General features: G+C 37.1%; 1 protein-coding gene across 2 annotated transcripts in view; it reads left to right on the top strand.

The window, feature by feature from the left end:
* LOC107888790 (ALBINO3-like protein 2, chloroplastic) overlaps positions 1 to 19,191 on the top strand; it is a 73,486-nt gene that overhangs the window by 43,824 nt on the left and 10,471 nt on the right. The gene's annotated exons all lie outside the window — the stretch shown is intronic.

Here is a 19,191-nt window from a genome sequence, read left to right as displayed (position 1 = left end):
CTCTCAACCACATATAATTATTCAATTCACATTTCAAATATGAACATTTCATGATCCTTTGGTTCATACCTTCAATCTCTTTACAAATTTCATCTCACATTCCATCTTACAATATCACTTTCTCATTTCATTCAATAGCTCAATTAATCAAATTCATTTGATTTTATTATTTCACTAATTTTCCCCTGTAACACCCCGTACCCGAGACCGTTTCCGGAGTCGAACACGAGGTGTTAACAGACTTAATTCATTTATTTTCACAGACCATTTTAAAAATTTCCAGACAAGCTGGCTAACTGCGTCACTGTCACCTTAAAAATCATATCTTGAGTTCCAAAACTCAAAAACCAGTTTCGTAAATTTTACCAGAAACTAGGCTCATATATCCATCTACAAATATTTTTCTAGAATTTTTGGTCAAGCCAATTAGTACAGTTTATTAGTTAAATTCTCCCCTGTTTCAGGGTTCGACTACTCTGACCTTCATGCATTACGACTTAGATATCTCCTTGTACAGGGATTCAATACTTATGCCGTTTGTTTCTAAAGAAACTAGACTCGAAAAGGAATCTGTAAATATAGGGAATGACTTCTAATTATCTCTGGTTAATTTATAGTGAATTTACAAAGTCGGAACAGGGGTTCAAGAAATCGCTCTGGCCCTGTTTCACGAAAACTTAAGCATCTCATAAAATACGGCTCATATGACCGTTTCGTTACTTTCATATGAAAATAGATTCATCAAGGTTAGATTACATAATTTATTCACTATTTAATTCCATTCCTACTATTTTTAGTGATTTTTCAAATCCACACCACTACTGCCATCAGCATCTATTTTTAAGGTAAACTTTACCTATTTCATGGTTTTCCATGAATCAACTAGAATTTGTCATACAAAGCACCAAAATGATCATGATTAACCATTCCAATGGCTAATCGTTACCAAACATTTCCATACCTCTCAATGAACAACATACAAAACGATTATAATGCTATGCTCAAAGTATATATAAGCCATTTTCGCATGGCTATCCAAATTTATACAAAACCAAAGGGTACATGACCAACAACAACAAGGGTAGTCCTATACATGCCATTTTCAGAGTTCAACCAAAAGTGTACCAAAAGGGCTTTGATAGTGTGGACGACTTCGACTTCGACAATCCCGAGTCCGATAGCTGACGAATCAAAATCTATAAAATAGAGATTCAAAGAACGGAGTAAGCATTTAATGCTTAGTAAGTTTTGAGCAATGAAATTAGGCACAACTGAAGTATAGCATTCATATAACTAAACGGATAATTTCATATACACATATTCTCAAAAATCAGTCCTACTTCACATTTCCAACCCTCATATTCACACATAAGGGATCAACTTAACCAAAGGTCGGAAACTCATTAATTGACTGAGCGAATAATATTTAAAAGGAATCAACTACTCCAATGCATATACGAAACGTACCTCATCATTGGGATTTTACGAGCATATTAATTGAAATTATTATAGCAAGGTCTCTCATTCCCAAACCAAGTACCTTCGGAATTTAGCCGGATACAGCTACTTGCTCAAATGCCTTCGGGACTTAGCCCGGTTATAGTAACTCGCACAAATGCCTTCGGGACTTAGCCTGGATATAGTAACTCGTACAAATGCCTTCGGGACTTAGCCCGGTTATAGTAACTCGCAAAAATGCCTTCGGGACTTAGCCCGGTTATAGTAACTCGCACAAATGCCTTCGGGACTTAGCCCGGTTATAGTAACTCGCACAAATGCCTTCGGGCTTAGCCCGGAATTAGTCACTAGCACAAATGCCTTCGGGACTTAGCCCGGTTATCATCCGAATATCCATGCACATATCAATAAATCATGACACATCTATATTTCATTTTCATAACTAGAATAAAAACACAAATCACTTATCAAGCATTATCATTTTCGGCTCAATAGTTACATACAAAGAGCATGATTTTGATTTACTTAAGACATGATCTAATCGAATCATAATCTAAGATCCATTACTCAAAAACTTACCTCGGATGTTGTCGAACGATTTCGGCGGCTATTCGATAACTTTTTCCTTTCCCTTATCCAACTTTGGTCCTCTAAGCTCTTGAGCTAATTCAAACAAATTTAACTTATTAAAGTCTCATTATGCTAGCTTATGGCCGAATATGACAAGGAGTTTGATAGGTCATATGGCCACCTTTAGCTCAAATACAAAATGGTCATACGCATTTTTAATCACATTGAGCAATTTAATACAATTAATCTAACATTTCCTCATGTGCACCTTTATGACCGAATACACACATCATTAACCTAATATCAATTAACTAAGCACTTTAACAAATTCTCCTTGAGCCGATTATCTAAGTCAAGATAGATTCATCATTATGCTCGCCTATAACCGAATACATGCAACACCAATCTATCTCATGTGGCCGAATATGCATGTCTATGTTGAGGCCAATATATGCTTAATACTTCCTACAAATATGGTTACTTGTATTGACTACATACCATTTTGTTTCAAGTTCAAAACTCGGCTAATACACATATATACACTAGTAATCAAATACTAACATTTGCACTTCGCCTTACTACCATTTTTCATCCAAATAACATGAACAACAACCATATTTCTCTTCTACTTCCTACCATGGCCGAATGCATCAAAACACCATACCATTTCAATTTTGGTCATGGGTTAAACAAAGAACTTAATGTCTAACTCAAAAATGCTAAAAGAAAATCCAAGAGTCATCAATCCACCATCACATGTATCATTACAAAGCTTCACATTTAGCATACAAATGACATCAACACAAATCCACCTTAGCCGAAACTTAACTCATATTCATGCCTCATCACCACAACATCAAACACCAACCAAGAAGACAACACCCATGGCCGAATATCATCTCCATCACATAGCAAAGATTTAAACCATGGGCTAGGTAGAACTCAAGCTAACAACTAAAAACATGCATGAATCTCATGGAACAACATCAAACATACCTCCTCCTAAACACCAACCAACCGAACATGAAGCAAGAAAATCCTCTTGTTCTTCCTTCCTCAAGTCACGACAATGGAGGAGTAGCCTAGCTCATTTTTTTCTTTTTCTCTTTCTCCTCCTACTAACCACTATTATTTTATTACCCATGCTCCTTATTTTATCATTCCTCCCATAAAACACTAACATAACATGTTTATGACATGTTTTACCCATCACATTTTGTCCACCCTCATTGTCATGGCCGGCCACTACCAATTAAGTGGGGAAATTGACATGCAAGTCCACCCTTTTTATTACATGCCCTAATAGATCCTTATAGATTAACCTATCACATTTCAAAAGTGTCACACATAAGTCCTATTAACTAAATTCACATGCAATTAACTAAATCGAAGCTTAAAACTTTCACACATTCATATTCACATATTTTAGACAATAATTATCATATTCAAATAATTTGGTGACTCGGTTTAGTGGTCCCGAAACCACTTTCTGACTAGGGTCACTTTAGGGCTGTCACAACTCTCCCCCACTTAAGAAATTTTCGTCCCCGAAAATCTTACCGATAAATAGGTTTGGGTATCGTTCTTTCATAGAGTTCTCGGGTTCCCAAGTAGCTTCTTCCATCCCGTGTTTGAGCCATAACACTTTTACTAAAGGAACCTTTTTGTTTCGCAACTCTTTCACTTCACGAGCTAGGATACGAATTGGTTCTTCTTCATAACTCATATCGGCTTGAATTTCAACCTCGAAGGGACTTATTATGTGTGAAGGATCAGATCTGTAACGTCGAAGCATCGAAACATGAAAAACGTTGTGGATCCTTTCAAGTTCAGGGGGTAAAAACAACCTATATGCAACTGGACCAACTCGTTCGGAGATTTCATACGGCCCAATGAATCTAGGACTCAATTTGCCCTTACGGCCAAATCTGAGTATCTTTTTCCAAGGTGAAACTTTAAGAAGCACTTTGTCTCCCACCTGATACTTAATGTCTTTTCGTTTCAAATCCGCGTACGACTGCTGACGATCTGTGGCTGCCTTCAGACTTTCACGGATTACTTTTACTTTCTGTTCAGCATCTTTAATCAAATCAACTCCGAAAATTTTACTTTCACCGAGCTCGGTCCAAAACAATGGTGTACGGCATTTACGACTGTACAAAGCCTCGTAAGGTGCCATCTTAATACTTGACTGAAAACTATAGTTGTAAGCGAATTCAATCAAAGGTAAATACCGCTCCCATGAACCACTAAACTCGAGGATGCAACATCTCAACATATCCTCAAGTATCTGAATTATCCGCTCGGATTGACCATCGGTTTGGGGGTGAAAAGCGGTGCTAAAATGCAACTTGGTACCCAAAGCTTCTTGCAATTTCTTCCAAAATCGTGAGGTGAATCTCGGATCTCTATCCGACACAATAGAAATAGGTACCCCGTGTAATCTCACAATCTGAGAAACATACAATTCAGCTAGTTTATCCAATGAAAAATCCGTGCGTACGGGGATAAAGTGAGCCGACTTAGTCAGTCTATCAACAACAACCAAAATTGCATCTTTCTTACTTGCCGACACTGGCAACCCAGATACAAAATCCATCGTGACTCGATCCCATTTCCATTCAGGTATCATGATCGGCTGAAGTAAACCCGTAGGCACTTGATTTTTCGCCTTCAGTTGCTGACATACTAAGCACTTCGAAACAAAATCAGAAATGTCTCGTTTCATACCATGCCACCAAAACTGACGTCTCAGATCGTTGTACATTTTCGTACTCCCCGGGTGAATTGACATTCGGCTACAATGAGCTTCATTCAGAATCATCGAAATAAGTTCTGAATTTCTTGGAACGCATAAACGACTTCTGAACCTCAAACAATCGTCATCATCAATTTGAAACTCTGATTCCATATTCAAAACACATTCAGCCCATTTTGCAACCAGTTCATCATCGACTTTCTAAGCTTCACGAATTTGATGAATCAACAATGGTTTGGCCTTTAATTCTGCCACTAACACATTGTCGGATAGAACAGACAAGTGTACATTCATCGCTCGTAAAGCAAACAGTGATTTACGACTTAAGGCATCTGCAACCACATTAGCCTTTCCCGGGTGATAGTCAATGACAAGCTCATAATCTTTCAACAACTCGAGCCAACGTCTTTGTCGTAGATTCAAGTCTCTTTGAGTCATCAAATATTTGAGACTTTTGTGATCCGAATATACATGGCACTTCTCACCAAATAAGTAATGTCGCCATATTTTCAAAGCGAACACGATGGCAGCTAGTTCAAGATCATGGGTCGGATAATTTTTCTCATGTGGCTTCAGTTGTCTCGACACATAAGCTACAACTCGACCCTCTTGCATCAATACGCAACCCAACCCAAGTAGGGATGCATCACTATAAACTCTTTGCCTGATTCGGGCTGCACTAGTACTGGAGGTTCAGTCAAACAAGTTTTCAGTTGATCGAAACTTTTCTAACACTTTTCTGTCCATTCAAACTTAACATCCTTCTGAAGTAGTTTCGTCATTGGTGTGGCTATCATCGAGAAACCCTTTACAAAGCGTCTGTAGTAACTGGCAAGTCCCAAAAAGCTCTGAACTTCAGTAATATTTCTCGGAGGCTTCCAGTTAAGTATGGCCGAAATTTTGTTCGGATCAACTCGAATACCTGATGTAGACACCACATGACCCAAGAAGCTAACCTCTCTTAACCAGAACTCACACTTACTGAACTTAGCATATAACTGCTTATCCCGTAAAATTTGCAACACTAATCCCAGGTGTTCAGCATGATCGGTTTCATTTCTCGAATAGACCAAAATATCATCGATAAACACAACTACAAACCGGTCCAAATACGGTCTGAAGATCCGATTCATCAAATCCATAAATATCGCGGGGCATTAGTGAGCCCAAACGGCATCACTAAGAATTCGTAGTGACCGTATCTCGTTCTGAAAGCAGTTTTGGGTATATCCGAATCTCGAATTCGCAACTGATAATAACCCGATCTCAAATCTATCTTTGAAAACACCGAGGCTCCTTTTAGTTGATCAAACAAATCATCAATACGCGGTAACAGATATTTATTCTTTATTGTCACTTTATTCAGCTGACGATAGTCGATGCACAACCTTATAGTTCCGTCTTTCTTTTTCACAAACAATACTGGTACACCCCAAGGTGAGAAACTTGGTCGAGCGAAACCCCTATCCGTCAACTCTTGCAACTGAGCCTTCAACTCTTTTAACTCGGTTGGTGCCATACGATACGGAGCTATCGAAATCGATATAGTCCCAGGTACAAGCTCAATACCAAACTCTACCTCCCGAACAGGTGGTAAACCCGGTAATTCTTCGGGAAAAACATCTGGGTATTCACAAACCACTGGCACAGATTCAGGCTTCTTTTCTAACTCTTTGTCATCAAGTACATACGCAAGGTATGCTTCACACCCCTTTCTTACATATTTCTGAGCCAACATCGATGATATTATAGCTGGCAACCTATTCAAGTCAGTAGACTCAACTCGGATTATCTCGTTATTTACACACCTTAAATCGATGGTTTTTCTTTTACAATTTGCAATTGCATCATGTACGGTCAACCAATCCATACCGAGGATAACATCAAATTCGTCAAACGGTAAAAGCATCAAATCGGCCGAAAAACAGGAACCTCGGATTACTAGGGGACATTTCTTGCACACTTTGTCGACAAGCACGTAAAGACCCAAAGGATTTGACACCCGAATTGCAAACTCAGTAGACTCAACAGGTAGAGTCTTATTGGATGCTAAGGTTTCACATATATAAGAATGAGTAGAACCAGGGTCAATCAAAGCAATCACATTAGTATCAAAGAGAGTAAAAGTACCAGTAATAACATCTGGCGAGGAAGCATCCTCACGTGCACGTATAGCGTAAGCTCTAGCAGGAGCACGAGCCTCAGATCTGGTTGTAGTATCTCTAGATCCTCTCTGACCGCCACTAGCATTGCCCGTATTTCTAGATGGTCTACCCCGAGCAGTAGTAGCACCAGGTTTCCCACTCTGATTTACGTTCTGTTCAGACAATCTCGGGCAATCTTTAATAAAGTGGTCAGCTGATCCGCACTTGTAACAGGAGCGGTCATGGAATCTACAACTCCCCGAATGCCATTTACCACAATACTGACACTCCGTTCTGTCTCGACGATCATTTCCAACACTGGCGACCGAAGTGACTCGTGCACTCACAGGGGGTCGATCACGATCTCGTCTAGAAAAACCTGAAGTGTCTCTAGATCGGCCTAAATCATCTCTAAATTTCTTCGATGACTGTTGAAAGGGCCTCCCCGAAGACCTCTTACGAAACTCCTTTGCTCCCATATCAGCTTTTCTTTTCTCCATACTGAGCTCCTCGGCTTTGCAAGCTTGCTCGACAAGCACCACAAATTCTCGGATTTCCAAAATGCCAACATACAGCTTTATATCATCATTCAGTCCATCCTCGAAACGTTTACACATCACAGCTTTTGAAGAAATGCATTCTCGAGCGTACCGGCTAAGCCTTACAAACTTTCGTTCATAATCGGTAACCGACATGGAACCTTGTTTAAGTTCAAGAAATTCCTTCCGTTTTTGATCCATGAATCTCTGACTGATATACTTTTTCCGAAACTCGGTTTGGAAAAACTCCCAAGTTACTTGCTCTCTGGGCACAATAGAAGTCAACGTATTCCACCAATAGTAGGCAGAATCATGTAGCAAGGAGATAGTACACTTTAGGCACTCATCGGGTGTGCAAGATAGCTCATCGAGTACCAGAATAGTGTTGTCCAACCAAAATTCAGCTTGCTCGGCATCATCGCTATCCGTAGCTTTAAATTTAGTAGCCTCGTGTTTTCGGATTCTGTCAACTGGGGGCTTATTTGACCTTATTTGGTCAGTTGCCGGAGGTATTGTAGGTGCGGGGGTGGTATTAGTCGGGAATGGAGGTTGTGGAACAGCCGTATTAGTTCGAATGTATTGGTTGAACCAATCATTCATCACGCTATAAAAAGCTTGTCTAGCTTCATCATTCGGATTACTAGCAATAGGTTGAGAGTCTGCCGGCGCTGTCCCTTGTGCGGGAGCAGGCGCTACACTCTCAAGATCATCAGCTACCGCTCGGTTGGGATCGGGATCCATTACTATAAATAAACACATTTTCAATTGTCAGAAATCACCACTATCAAATAATCACATAATGGCATGTATAGCTAGACCCAAACGTATTACGGTAGTCCTAGAATCGACTAAACCGTAGCTCTGATACCAATAAAATTGTAACACCCCGTACCCGAGACCGTTGCCGGAGTCGAACACGAGGTGCTAACAGACTTAATTCATTTATTTTCACAGACCATTTTAAAAATTTCCAGACAAGCTGGCTAACTGCGTCACTGTCACCTTAAAAATCATATCTTGAGTTCCAAAACTCGAAAACCAGTTTCGTAAATTTTACTTGAAACTAGACTCGTATATCCATCAACAAATTGTTTTCTAGAATTTTTGGTCAAGCCAATTAGTACAGTTTATTAGTTAAAGTCTCCCCTGTTTCAGGGTTCGACTACTCTGACCTTCATGCATTACGACTTAGATATCTCCTTGTACAGGGATTCAATACTTATGCCGTTTGTTTCTAAAGAAACTAGACTCGAAAAGGAATCTGTAAATATAAGGAATGACTTCTAATTATCTCTGGTTAATTTATAGTGAATTTACAAAGTTGGAACAGGGGATCCAAAAATCGCTCTGGCCCTGTTTAACGAAAACTTAAGCATCTCATAAAATAAGGCTCATATGATCGTTTCGTTACTTTCATATGAAAATAGATTCATCATGGTTAGATTACATAATTTATTCACTATTTAATTCCATTCCTACTATTTTTAGTGAGTTTTCAAATCCACACCACTGCTGCTGTCAGAATCTGTTTTTAAGGTAAACTTTACCTATTTCATGGTTTTCCATGAATCAACTAGAATTTGTCATACAAAGCACGAAAATGATCATGATTAAACATTCCAATGGCTAATCGTTACCAAACATTTCCATACCTCTCAATGAACAACATACAAAACGATTATAATGCTATGCTCAAAGTATATATAAGCCATTTTCGCATGGCTATCCAAATTTATACAAAACCAAAGGGTACATGACCAACAACAACAAGGGTAGTCCTATACATGCCATTTTCAGAGTTCAACCAAAAGTGTACCAAAAGGGCTTTGATAGTGTGGACGACTTCGACTTCGACAATCCCGAGTTCGATAGCTGACGAACCAAAATCTATAAAATAGAGATTCAAAGAACGGAGTAAGCATTTAATGCTTAGTAAGTTTTGAGCAATGAAATTAGGCACAACTGAAGTATAGCATTCATATAACTAAACGGATAATTTCATATACACATATTCTCAAAAATCAGCCCTACTTCACATTTCCAACCCTCATATTCACACATAAGGGATCAACTTAACCAAAGGCCGGAAACTCATTAATTGACTGAGCGAATAATATTTAAAAGGAATCAACTACTCCAATGCATATACGAAACGTACCTCATCGTTGGGATTTTACGAGCGTATTAATTGAAATTATTACAGCAAAATCGCTCATTCCCAAACCAAGTACCTTCGGAATTTAGCCGGATATAACTACTTGCTCAAATGCCTTCGGGACTTAGCCCGGTTATAGTAACTCGCACAAATGCCTTCGGGACTTAGCCCGGATATAGTAACTCGCACAAATGCCTTCGGGCTTAGCCCGGAATTAGTCACTAGCACAAATGCCTTCGGGACTTAGCCCGGTTATCATCCGAATATCCATGCACATATCAATAAATCATGACACATCTATACTTCATTTTCATAACTAGAATTCAAACACAAGTCACTTATCAAGCATTATCATTTTCGGCTCAATAGTTACATACAAAGAGCATGATTTTGATTTACTTAAGACATGATCTAATCGAATCATAATCTAAGATCCATTACTCAAAAACTTACCTCAGATGTTGTCGAACGATTTCGGCGGCTTTTCGATCACTTTTTCCTTTCCCTTATCCAACTTTGGTCCTCTAAGCTCTTGAGCTAATTCAAACAAATTTAACTTATTAAAGTCTCATTATGCTAGCTTATGGCCGAATATGACAAGGAGTTTGATAGGTCATATGGCCACCTTTAGCTCAAATACAAAATGGTCATACGCATTTTTAATCACATTGAGCAATTTAATACAATTAATCTAACATTTCCTCATGTGCACCTTTATGACCGAATACACACATCATTAACCTAATATCAATTAACTAAGCACTTTAACAAATTCTCCTTGAGCCGATTATCTAAGTCAAGATAGATTCATCATTATGCTCGCCTATAACCGAGTACATGCAACACCAATCTATCTCATGTGGGCGAATATGCATGTCTATGTTGAGGCCAATTATATGCTTAATACTTCCTACAAATATGGTTACTTGTATTGACTACATACCATTTTGTTTCAAGTTCAAAACTCGGCTAATACACATATATACACTAGTAATCAAATACTAACATTTGCACTTCGCCTTACTACCATTTTTCATCCAAATAACATGAACAACAACCATATTTCTCTTCTACTTCCTACCATGGCCGAATGCATCAAGACACCATACCATTTCAATTTTGGCCATAGGTTAAACAAAGAACTTAATGTCTAACTCAAAAATGCTAAAAAGAAAATCCAAGAGTCATCAATCCACCATCACATGTATCATTACAAAGCTTCACATTTAGCCTGCAAATGACATCAACACAAATCCACCTTAGCCGAAACTTAACTCATCTTCATGCCTCATCACCACAACATCAAACACCAACCAAGAAGACAACACCCATGGCCGAATATCATCTCCATCACATAGCAAAGATTTAAACCATGGGCTAGGTAGAACTCAAGCTAACAACTAAAAACATGCATGAATCTCATGGAACAACATCAAACATACCTCCTCCTAAACACCAACCAACCGAACATGAAGCAAGAAAATCCTTTTCTTCTTCCTTCCTCAAGTCACGGCAATGGAGGAGTAGCCTAGCTCATTTTTTTTTCTTTTTCTCTTTCTCCTCCTACTAACCACTATTATTTTACTACCCATGCTCCTTATTTTATCATTCCTCCCATAAAACACTAACATAACATGTTTATGACATGTTTTACCCATCACATTTTGTCCACCCTCATTGTCATGGCCGGCCACTACCAATTAAGTGGGGAAATTGACATGCAAGTCCACCCTTTTTATTACATGCCCTAATAGATCCTTATAGATTAACCTATCACATTTCAAAAGTGTCACACATAAGTCCTATTAACTAAATTCACATACAATTAACTAAATCAAAGCTTAAAACTTTCACACATTCATATTCACATATTTTAGACAATAATTATCATATTCAAATAATTTGGTGACTCGGTTTAGCGGTCCCAAAACCGCTTTCCGACTAGGGTCACTTTAGGGCTGTCACATCCCCTATTAACATGACTCGGACTTTGGCAGATACACGGATCCAACCAAACACACCAGAATGGCGACCAACACCTCATCAGATAGTTTGAAGCAAATAAGCGACGACCAACGTCTCATCGGCTAAGCTGAAGCAAAGTGGCAACCAACGCCTCATCGAATCTATCCGAAGCAATAATGACACACCAAGTGTCTCATCGACTCGAATTCGAAGTATCCCTGAACCTTTCCAATTCTATGGTATGCCAACTATATCCACTAAGCCCGACTAGTTAATAGGGTATCGAATTACTTTCGTTATTTCAGTCAATTCACATCAATTGCACTTTGACCACATTTTCTCACATATTTCTCAATTCAAATTCATATGCATACCAACATTACTCAATTCAATCATACAATTCAATTTCACATACATATATTTTTTCATCAAATAAATCTAATTCACATTCAACTTAAATATCAATATTTACCTCATATTCAAATTCCATACATATAAATTAAAATTAAACATTTAATAAGAAATAACTTGAATTATGATAACAAAAATCGATATTTTTCTCGAGCTATTCCTCGATCTCTTTTTCCTTTCCCTTCGTATTGAACGTCTCGGTTTCCTTGTTTGCTACAAAAATTAGCAAAAGTACAATTAATTAATAACACACATATTTTATATAAAATAATAACTTTTCATGCAACTTTTACCTAAATCCCAAATTTGTCCTACCATTTTCATCTTCTTCCTTTTTACAATTCACATCATTTTCTTATTCAATTTCCATCAAAACTTCAATATAAGCATCAAATTTTCATCATTTTACCATAATTTCAAACTTCTTTCAATTTAGCCCATAAACTCAAAACTTATAGCCTAGTTTACAATTTAGTCCTCTAATCAATTCTAATCAATTATTCTATCAATTTAATCCATAATTTCATCATTTTCTCAAATTAAATCCTTTTCAAAAATCTATTAATTTTAATATTTCCACATAAACTCAAAAGTATTCAACTCTGGGACTTCAAAAACATCAAAATCACAAGAAAATGGCTTAATTAAACTTACCAATTAAAACTTCAAGCATTAAAACCCTGATTCTCTCTTTTCTTTTCTTTCCTTTCTTTTCTTTCCCCAATTTCGTGACTTCCCTGTATCATTTTCTATTCTTTTTCTTTTATCCTTTATTTTATTACATTATTTACTTAATTAATATTTAATTATAAAATATCTATATAATAACAAATAAAGATAATACATGTGTATTTATACACACATGTACGCATGTGTTAATTTATCACCATACAATTGTCACCATTTGTAAATCATAATATGACATAATAATAATTATAAATAATAAGTAAATATCTTTTACTTAATTTATAAGTAAATATATATAACATACATTTGTACTAATAATTTAAATACACATGTATTTATTCTCTATCTTACACATGTCACTAATTTGGTTTAATTACTAATTTAGTCCCTTGTCATTTTTATCTATTTTAAAATTAATCTTTTACACTCTATTCAATTTAGTCCTTTTTAATAATTACTTCTAATTAAACTAAATTCACCTAATCAAAATTAATTCAACCCATAAATAACTTTGTAAATATCTTTAATAAATATTTACGGACTCATTTTCCTAAGACAGAGTCCCTAAATTCACTTTTCTGATGCATATAGGTCGTTACATTTCTCCCCTTAATAAGTTTCGTCTTCGAAATTTACCTGAGAATAGATGGGGGTACTGAGCTCTCATAGTTTCTTCTGGTTCCCAAGTCGCTTCTTCCACCTTGTGACTTTTCCATAGCACTTTCACTAGAGGAACCCTTTTATTTCTTAATTATTTTATCTCTCGTGCTAGAATCTCAACTGGTTCTTCTTTATAAGAAAAATTCGGTTGAATCTCAATATCTTCAACAGAAATGACATAAGAAGGATTTGATCTATATCTGCCTAGCATTGAAACATGGAAAATATCATGTATCTTCTGTAATTCGGGAGGTAAAGCTAATCGATAAGTAACTGGTCTGATTCTTTCTACAATTTCATACGGCCCAATGTAATGAGGGCTCAATTTACCTTTCTGACCAAATCTCAACACTTTTTTCCATGGAGAAACTTTAAGAAATACTTTATCCCTAACTGAATACTCAATGTCCCGTCGTTTCAAATCAATGTAGGACTTTTGTCTATCAAATGCAGCTTTTAATCTCTCTTGTATTTTCTTGATTGTCTCTTCTATTTCTTGAATCAATTCCAGTCCAATCGCTTTTCTTTCATTCAGTTCAGTCTAACACATAGGTGATCTACATCTTCGTCCATACAATGCTTCATACGGAGCCATCTGAATACTTGATTGGAAACTATTGTTATACACAAATTTAGTTAAAGGTAAATAACGTTCCCAACCTGATTCAAAATCAATGATGCAAGCTCGAAGCATATCTTTTAATATTTGAATTACCCGTTCGGACTGTCCATCAGTCTGTGGATGAAATGCTGTGTTGAAATTAAGCCATATGCCTAATGATTCATGTAACTGTCTCTAAAATCTTGATGTAAATCGAGGACCTCGATTTGAAATTATAGATATTGGAATACCATGCAATCTAACAATTTCTCAAATATACACTTTTGCAAGCTTCTGCAATGACCAATCTATTCTGACTGCTATAAAGTGAGCTGATTTTGTAAGCCGATCAACAATTACCCAAATGACATTCTTTTTGCTTGCCGACAGTGGCAATCCCATAACAAAATCCATTGTGATGCGATCCCATTTCCACTCAGGAATACTTATCAGCTGAAGCAATCCAATAGAAACCTAATATTCTACTTTTACTCGCTGACATGTAAGACATTTACCAACATATTCAACTATATCTCTCTTCATTCCGGGCCACCAATACAGATCTCATAGATCACGATATATCTTTATGCCTCCCGGGTGTAAAGTAAAGGAACCATTGTGTGCCTCTTGGAGTATTAACCTTTTCAATTCAGATTTAGCAGGAACACAAACTCGATCTCGGTACCTTAAGCATCCATGTGCATCAATGCTGAAATTTTCTACCGTACCAGTCTGCACCATCTCTCTTTTTTTCAACAATTTATCATCTTTCAATTGAGCTGATTTAATCTAGTCGAACATCACTGGTTTAACTTTCAATTCAGCTATCAAACTCCCATCATAACAAATACTAAGCTGTGCAAACATTGCTCTCAAATCAATTGCAATTTTTTACTCAAAGCGTCAGCCACTACATTAGCTTTTCCTGAATGATAGTCTATAACACAGTCATAATCTTTTAAAAGCTCAATCCACCGTCTCAGTCGCAAATTCAATTCTTTTTGGGAGAGGAGATATTTCAAACTTTTATGATCCATATAAATATAGCATTTTTCACCGTATAAGTAATGTCTCCAAATCTTCAAGGTAAAAATCACTGCTGCTAGCTCCAAATCATGAGTTGGATAGTTACACTCATGCGGTTTCAACTGAAGAGATGCATAAGTTATTACTTTCCCCTCTTGCATCAGTACACAGCCCAAACCACTTAATGAAGCATCAATGTATATAATAAAATCTTTTCCCAATTCTGGTAACGTCAAAATTGGTGCCTCTGTCAACATTTGCTTTAACTTTTCAAAACTTTCTTGACACTGATCATCCCACACAAATGGTACATTCTTTTGTAGTAGTTTGGTCATCGGCAAAGCTATCTTCAAAAATCCATTTACAAATCTTCTATAATACCCAACTAAACCAAGAAAACTACGTACCTCTGATACGTTTCTTGGTGGTTCCCATTGTACAATCGCTTCAATCTTCTTTGGATCAACTCGGATTCCATCTGCAGATACTACATGACCTAAGAATACAACCTCTGACAACCAAAATTCACATTTGCTGAGTTTTCCATACAATCGTTTCTCCCATAATATCTGTAGTACAATCCTGATATGTTGATCATGCTCTGAATCTGACTTCGAATAAATAGAATATCATCAATAAAAACTACTACAAACTGGTCTAAATATGGTTGAAAGATACGATTCATGAGATCCATACAAGTAGCTGGAGCATTTATCAACCCGAATGGCATTACTAAGAACTCATAGTGACCATACCTTGTAGGGAAAGCTGTCTTTGGAACGTCACTTCCTTTTACTTTCAACTGGTAGTAGCCTAATCTTAAATCAATTTTCGAAAATACAGAAGCTCCTCTCAACTGATCAAACAAATCATCAATGCGAGAAAGTGGATACTTGTTCTTGATTGTTACTTTATTTAATTGTCTATAGTCAATACAAAGTCACATCGAGCCATCTTTCTTCTTAACAAATAATACCGGAGCTCCCCACGGTGATATGCTCGGTTGAATAAAACCACGGTTTAATAAGTCTTGCAACTGTATCTTCAGCTTTTTAACTCTGTAGGTGACATCCGATGCGGAGGTATAGAGATTGGAGCCGTGCCCGGATAAACCTCAATAGTGAACTCGACCTCCCTATTTGGTGGTAAACCCAGAAATTCTTTAGGAAATACATCAGGAAACTCACAAACTATCTAAATTTTACCACACTGGCTTCCAACTGAATCTTAATTAATAACATATGCCAAATATGCTGAACAACCCTGCTGAAGTAATTTACTAGCCTTTATTGCTGAAACAATTCATGCTGGCCCACTAGTACGAATACCATTTACTTCAACCCGACCTTCACTCGTTGTCTGAATGCTGAATCTCTTTTTATAGCAATCCAAAATCACTCCATGTTCAGATAACCAGTCTATTCCTAATATTATATCAAAATCCCCAAATGGCATAATTAACAAGTCAACCAGAAAGTTTTATTCTGTATAATCAACGAGCATCTTGGACAAACCTGGTTCACTAACACTATTTGCCCCAACGGACTCGACACCTCAATAGACACTCTAGATATTTCAGATTTTAATTTTCTTGATTCAACTAATTTTGAATTAATATAGGAATGCAAAGATCCAGGATCAATTAAAGCATGAACAGGCCCATAATATAAAAGAAATATGCCTGTTACCACATCATGAGTATCACCTTCTTCGCGGGTTCTAACCACATACGCTCTACCCGGCACCCTAGCTTCAGACTGCTGGGTCACTATGTCATTCCCTCTTCTCGTACCTCCTCTTCTAGATATTGATCCACCTCTACCCGATCCTTTCCCTCGAGCAGTAGAGACCGATCTCTGTGATGTCACAGGTGTATCACTATCATTCTTCGGGAAATCTTTAATATAATGGTCTGTAGATCCACATTTAAAACACCCTCTGGTCAATCTCTAGCATTCAACTTTGTGCTTTTTCCCGCAATGTTCACAATCTGAATATTAACATCTCGGGACGGACCTCTTCCACTACGATGGATACTGTAGTTTGTTTCCCCTGACTATTTTCTTTTTTATCTGATCTAAAATTGGATCTCCATCCACTTCGGGAATCCTTGAATCTTTTCGGTAAAGGGTTCAAACTTGCAGTTCCATACGTTTCCCAACCAATTTGGAAGTTTTAGACTTTTTGTCAATCTTACGACTTGCTCTACCATCTTGGCCGCTCAATAAATCAACAAATTCAGTACTACGTTGAGATACCAACTGTAATTTGATCTCATCTCACAGACCCCGTAAAAATCTCTTACAACTTTCAGCTTCATTGGAATAACTCTGAGCGTATCTGCTGAGTCTCAGAATTCCCTCTCATAATCTATTACTGACATGTCACCTGTTGCAACGTCAAAAACTCTTGCTTCTTGTCTTCGATATACATTCTCTAATATATTTCTTTTGAAACTCTTTCTGAAATAGATCCAAGTTATCTCATTCTTTGGTAAATGTCGAACCACTAATTCCCACCATACATAAGCCTCCCATTGCATAATGATACAACACATAACAAACTTTCCCGAGGGTGCATTCTAGTTGTTGAAATACTCTCTTGGTTAACTCCATCCAATTGTCAGCTATAGACGGATCAACTCCTTTCAGACCCGAGAATTCTGTGGCACCTTATTTTCTTAGTTCCGTAATTGGGGCCTGTCTAGGAACAGATACAGTCGTAGTAGCAGGTATAGACTCCACTGCTCGCTGAAGAGCATCAGCTAATATTTTACTAATTTAGATTCATTTCTACTTTTTTCATCTCTTTCTACATTAGGGGGTTGGTTTCTAACTGGATTTACACTGGGAGTAGCTGACTCTGCTTCGTCTAAATCATACGACTCTTCATCCCTAGTGAACATTTCTTCATTTGTATCATCAAGGTGTTCATCAGACATCTTTAATCTATAAAACAAAAACAATTAGATAGGTCAGCATCCAAAAATCTTGACTCATTTTTTACTTGACTGTGGCATGTACTTCTAAACTCACTTACGAGCTCGGTTTAGTCCAAGAATCCGCTAACCTATAACTCTGATACCAATAAATGTAACACCCCTTAACCCAGCCCGTCTCCAGAATAGGGTTACGAGGAATACCGAATAAACACTATAACGAACAACATCGAGTCATAAATCTATATATCAATTTAAATTTTTAAATCCACCTTAAGACCCCATACCTAGAATCTGGGATACGACGTAAAACTTTTCCTTGAGAATGCCATGCCCGTGGGGCTCCCATGGTCGTGGGGCCAGCCCCGTGGCAGATCTGGACTTACTCACACGGCCGTGGACTAACCTATGGGCAGTCTGACTTTGCCACACGGCTTGGGCACACGCCCATGTGACTAGGCCGTGTGAGAACCTAATTTAGCACCATTTTTAAGCTATTTTTACATACTAAACACACCTAATTCATGCCCAAAACATTTTACTTATAAATCTTGATCAAATAACATTCATCAACCTTTCAAACTTAACAAATTTTCATTCATTCATTTCATTACCTCTTAAGGATTATGCACCACATTACATTCTATAAAACATTTACAAGTGACAAACCACCAACCTAGTACATGCCACATTTTTAAAAGATAGATGCATCACCAAAATTGAGCTGAGATCGGGATTGACTCGGATGCTTGACTGACTTCAACTCTACCTAACTTGCGGCACGGGAAAAAACCGTTACGCTAAGTATTGTAAAATACTCAGTGGTATTATCATAATATAAATTATAACAATAATAAAATATCATAACATACATAGATAATTAGCAAATCATACATACAAATCATATATATAAATTCATACCAAACTATCATATTTCCATTATATCATTTCCAATGATAGATCCAATAAATCATCATGAGATTCAAAAACTCATGAACCTTTGATTCATCTCCAACACATATAATTATTCAATTCACATTTCAAATATAACATTTCATGAACCTTTGGTTCATACTTCAATCTCTTTACAATTCATCTCACATTCCATTCTTACAATATCACTTTCCATTTCATCAATAGCTCAATTAATCAAATTCATTTGATTTATTATTTCACTTATTTTCCCCTTAACATGACTTGGACTTTGGAGATACATGGATCCAACCAAACACACCAGGATGGTCCAGTCTCATCATAGTCAAGCAATATTACGATCAGT

The sequence above is a fragment of the Gossypium hirsutum genome, chromosome A09, assembly GCF_007990345.1.
Source record: "Gossypium hirsutum isolate 1008001.06 chromosome A09, Gossypium_hirsutum_v2.1, whole genome shotgun sequence".
Lineage (NCBI taxonomy): Eukaryota > Viridiplantae > Streptophyta > Magnoliopsida > Malvales > Malvaceae > Gossypium > Gossypium hirsutum.
This window is presented reverse-complemented; position numbering and strand designations above follow the sequence as displayed.